Source organism: Merops nubicus, unplaced genomic scaffold, assembly GCF_000691845.1.
Source record: "Merops nubicus isolate BGI_N331 unplaced genomic scaffold, ASM69184v1 scaffold9942, whole genome shotgun sequence".
Classification (NCBI taxonomy): Eukaryota; Metazoa; Chordata; class Aves; order Coraciiformes; family Meropidae; genus Merops; species Merops nubicus.
In genome coordinates, this window is record NW_008595611.1 from 43457 (window position 1) to 48941 (window position 5485).

The window sequence follows — 5485 nt, forward strand, 5'->3', positions numbered from 1 at the left end:
AAGGGTAAAAAAAAAAAAAAAAAAAGTCAGGAACTGTGTGACTTTTTCTGACACCACTGACCGACTCAGGGTGCAGGGAAAGATAGACACGCAGCTAAAGGACAAGAAGATTACTTCTCTGTGATTCTTCTTTGTATTGTAGGTACTTGTGACAGAGAGTTCTAAGTTCTTATTACATTTTAGCATTTTAATTGGTTTCTGGATTTTACAGTTTAAGCTGGAACACGCGGTTCTGAGAGTTAATGATAAAGCTGGAAGAACTTGGAACTCTTTGTGTAGCAGCGTGTCTAACAGTTACTTCTATGTGACCAAAAGAAAACAAAAAAGAACTCAACGCTGATGTAGTACTTAGAGGTTTTGGTGTAGAACTATTGTATTATCTTTATAGGAAAATAGAGGTTACAGGTAAACAGACTATGGACCCAGGCCCCTAGGAACTACTATACTGCATGAGGAACGTTTCCGTAACAGGCAAGGGTCAGCTGTTGGGTGTAAATAGTTAGGAGAATGCCTCCTGCTCTATCTGCCAAAGAGAACCTCGGTTGCATACGCTTGGAGGGAGACGGTTATCTTAGATAAGAAAAAATAGTGATTTTGAGAGTCAGTGCTTCCTCCACAATCTATGAGCGGCTGGGGTGGAAGGGAGTGATTAACCCTTGTGCAGTATAAGTTATTTAATTCAGAATGAGCTGTACAAAATAGTGTTTTCAAAGCTGTTGAGAGGCGCTAGGATGGAATGTATGTCAACATCAAGTGCCTGAATAATATAAAATTCTTCCCATTATGCACTAAAAAAAAAAAAAAAAAATAATAAATTTTAGTAACAAAACTCTATTGTCTAGGATGTGTTGAAAATTCCTGAAATAAAGTTAAACGCTTTTAAACACCAGGAATAAGTCGCTAAGAAAGATAAGACTCCAGTGATATTTTTAATAAGGTAGTGATAAGTCCACATGAACAAGGAGGCACAGCACAAAAGATTGTATGATGAACAGGCAAAAAATGCAAAGAGAGCCAACAATTAAATAACATGAGCGTGATTACTCCAGCCTGATAATCCAGATGCTTAGTGTCTACCAGATTTACAACTGTCACTAAATGTACGTTAATCACTTCTTCCACTTCTGAAATAGTATAATAAAAGAACAAAAGTAAAACTCTGGAATATTGCTGCTCAATTAAGAAGTCCAGGTACTGATCAGATGTAGTGAATAACTGACTTTTCACAACAGAAAAGTCAAACTCTCTTATTTTTGTAGAACGCAGTATAAATAATTTAAAAGAGCATTTGGAAATAAACAATTGGACTACAGAACTGAAATAACATGTACTGGTTTGGATGATTCCTTCCTTGCTTGCTTTTGTTGGTTTGGAAAGGCAGAGTGGGCTGGTACAGCAAACCTTGTCCACTCTGACAAGGCTCTACCCGTTCTGCATCTTTAGAAGGCTATCAGAATTAGGAAGTGCACAGAGATAGAACAGTAAGCTTAACCATTTCCATGGTGGTTCACTCATGAGAGATCTGAATTTTTTCTGCAAACTTCCAAATTTTGTACCAGAATATAAGGAGGAGTAAGGATCTACCTTAATCGCTTTACCTGTAGGGGAGTAAGAATCATTTTTTTTATGTCATCTCTCCTGAGACTTCACAGTGGTGGCGTCTTTGGTTTATGTGTTTTACCCAGCTTATCATTTTCTTGGTCAGGGTACAGAATTGTGCAAGGTTTTCTGAGCAGGGAAGAACTAGTCACACCAGGCAAAGTTTATAAGGCTGAAAGGGAAATCAGCTTGTATGACCCTTTTTTGTTTTTTGCTTCCTTGTCACCAGATAAAGCAGCCTTTAAGAAGAATGGGTGTATACTCTGCTCTAAAGGACCTTTGCTTTATAAGCAAAGCATAGTGACAGCAAGGATGGGAAGTTTAATGTAGAGCCTAATAGTTTATGTAGGTAATTTAAAGTCCATATAATTGAAATTATTGATATCAAACAGATTAAGAAGGTGCCAAAACCAAGGTGAAAATGTATATAAAAATCAGTAGTGGACAGTGATCTCTGAAGAGGTAAGGAAATTTTATATTGTCAAAAAAAGAACATCAAAGGGAAAACTAGGTCTATCTGTAGCATTCATAACATTGAAATATATACTGTTCTAAAAAGAAACTGCACTCTCTGAAGGTTGGAACTTTTCAGAATAGAGTTCTCTTATAATGTCCTTTCTGTGAGACAGTGCTGGCTCATGTATGTTGCAATATCACTTCCTCATGATTTTTTTAATAACTGAATAATCAATTTTGCTGCTCTTGTGCCTTTTCTGAAAAATGGCATTCAGTCATGACAACGGTAAGCGTTGTGGAGCCAGGAAAAAAAGATGTTACAGAATGCATATTCCTTAATTTCTTTGACATATCAGAAAGCTGCCAATGTGAAGTCAGTGCTTTTTGAATGAAGATGACATTTGCCACTTCCATTGACTCTAGTAAAATTTTATTAATTTACCCAAGATTAAGCTTGAGCTGTTTTTTTCACCCTATGGAGAAAACGCCTACTGACTTAAGCAACTTACAATAAATTAGATGATTATTAACATAAATGTTTAGAGGTAGAAATCATTACAAAGCTAAATCAAACTTTTGCCAAAGAGTTAGCTAATATTTATCTCCTTTTGGGGTAAGGGATTAAAACAAGCTGCATTAAGTAATGTAGTACCTCTGTCTACAACGTCTGTAAAACAACTACTGATGTGATAACGAACAAACCCTAGTTCTAGAATTGAGAGGGCATGTGGAATTGCAGCCTTAACACTCTTGGAGGGGGGGCTACAGAGCCAAGATCCCTGCTCACAACTTCTAATATCTTACTAAAAAAAACCCCAGCATTTTAGAATCGTGAATTATTCTTAACTGTTGAATCCAATTACTAGAAAATGCAAATGAATACAATAGTGTTGCAGGGTGGTTTTGCTTTTCTGTAAATGCCACGATGAAGCTATGCTCACAAAAAATAAGGCTCAAGGTTCACAGTGAGTATGTTTCCAAAGCACTTGCCTGCTAATTATTTTTATTTTTGTTTGTTATGCATATTCACTAACAAAAGTCAAGCAACTTCTGTAGTGTGGTTTGAATGGTGTAATTTACACTCCCGTTAGTGTGACTGAAAACTTCAGTCCTGTCAGAGCAAGTTGTTTGTTTTTCATTTGGGTGATAGAAATATCCATGCAAGGAATTCAAAAGGTACAGATCTATTAAGGGCAAAGTGGAATCTAATCTACATAGACTTTTTCTTGACAGTTTAAATATGGTCTTAAAGTTTTCACTTGATTTGCAGTTCAGTTTGTAGCTAAATGGTCCTTTCACTATAACCAAATGAAGAGTTTTTTTGGTGTGTGGTGGTTTTTTTTGTTTTTCTTTTAGCTAGTGCCTTTTTATCTGTATGCCTTAATTTTGTTCTTATTTTAACACCATACTGAAATACGCCATAAAATTCCACATCATCAAAGCAGTCTTAGAGTATGGGTTTTTTTTCGAAGTGCCCAAACCAGAATTCACCGAACTGGACTGAAAAATGAACTTTAGCTATCTGCTGCAGATATTTAAATTGAGAGTTCTGAAAAGTGATTTTTTGAGTACTTCCTGAAGGCTTCCTGTGCTAATACATGTTTTGTATTTGCATTTTGGAGATTGTGCACTGATGTGTATACCAGAAAAAAGACTTCTCTGCACTCACAGAAATACCACTAGAGTCAAGGCTGAGCTTCTGAGCTCCAATTACTGGACTCAGGGTCTACTGTAGAGACCGCAGCAGAGTTCTGAATGGACTTGAAATTACAGCTGGTACGTTTGTAAATGTGGTACTGTATTAAAAGCTGTTTACTTTCAATACACAGAAGTATGATGTGTCTAAGCCAATCACCAGATTTCTCAGTGAAGCTAACATTGTGCCCATGAAATCCTGTGTTTTATGAATAATCCCAACCCTGCTGTTGTCTTGACTGAAAGCCTTGTAGCACCTGTACGCACAGCACAGTACAGCAGCCCTTCTTTCCAACAACACAGAGCAATGTGTAACTGCAGCTTCAGAGACTTGAGCAAACTGGTCAGATCTCACAGTCATTTATAACTCATGTCTTACTTTCTTAATCTTGAAAGTCTTTGTCGTGCATATAGAAAACCATAATCTGTGTGCTTGAATGTAAGTCCCTATGGTGTTTCTGGAAGAGCAAAAGTATTACTGCCAGTATAATTTCTTCTTGCTGGTAACTTATTGTCTTGTGTTAATGATAAGTCTGCGGTGTAAAATCACATACAGTTACCAAAGCTTTTCTATCCCCATATAATAAGGACAGTGAAAAGTTGTGTTTCATGGGTTAGGTACTGTTACTTAGATGCATATATACCCATCAGTAAGCTATTGCTGAGTAAAGCAGGTACTAGTAAAAAGTGTTAGACGCTGCCCATATTTAAGAGATTTGGGTGTTTATAGTTGCTGTTTTGATCTGCAAAATCCCTGCCAGCATTAAAGAGAAGAGTTTGCTTTTTAAAACTTTTTAACTTAATCTTACTATTGTCCTTCTAAAACTAATGCATAAGCTTGGTGACTAAACCTGGTGACTTTCATAGCCAGGTTTGAGCTTTGGGACATTTAAGGAACGCCATGAAGATGAATAGATTTGTGACCTGAATTGCTCTGTGCGCCACAGTGAGAACATTTCAAAGCTGCTGGGAAGCAGTTGTCCGCTTGACGTGACAGCCAGATGTCACCTCCCGTTACAGGGGTGTTGATGCTGCCTTCAGAGGGAGCCACAAACACACACTGAAGGGGGCAGGCAGAACTTGTACCAACCCAAGGTTTCTGAATCAAAACTCTTGATCAGAAACAAAGGAGCTCCCTTCTCTTTTTATTTCCCCCAGTTGGCTGCACAGTTTAGTTTACCTACTAGTTGGTGTCACTGGAATCCTGCGTAGGTGGTAGCTGCCGATGGCTCCCGAGTAAGGCGTGAGTTCGTGTACACTTTTATGCCGGGTCCCCTTGGACCCAGGACACTGCAGCTCCTCGCTTGCTGGAGCAGCCCTGGGGTTTCCTCTAGCAATCTATACACGTACATTTTCTGGCGGGTCGACAGGGTGGAGGTAATGAAATTTCTCATGTTTCAAAGCAACAAGGCTAGCAGTCACGCTTTGGCTAGGACTTAGTTTTCATAAACTTATTTAAAGGGAGAGGAACTGGATTAAAACAGATTAAAATTGTATCTCATGGTTCAGCCCTTACGTTGAGTCCACCAATGAGGATTTGAGGTCAGGGTCTGCTGCTGAGAGATAAGGAAAAAAGATACTCTTAACTCCAAGGTGAATACTCATGGGAAATATTTCAGAAGTTTTTCATGTCTTTTACCCCAAAACTAGACTATCCTTTTCCCCAGAGGTTATATGATGTGGATTTAAAAACAAAGATTGCATTTTGGTTGTTTGGTTTGGGTGCTTTTTTTTT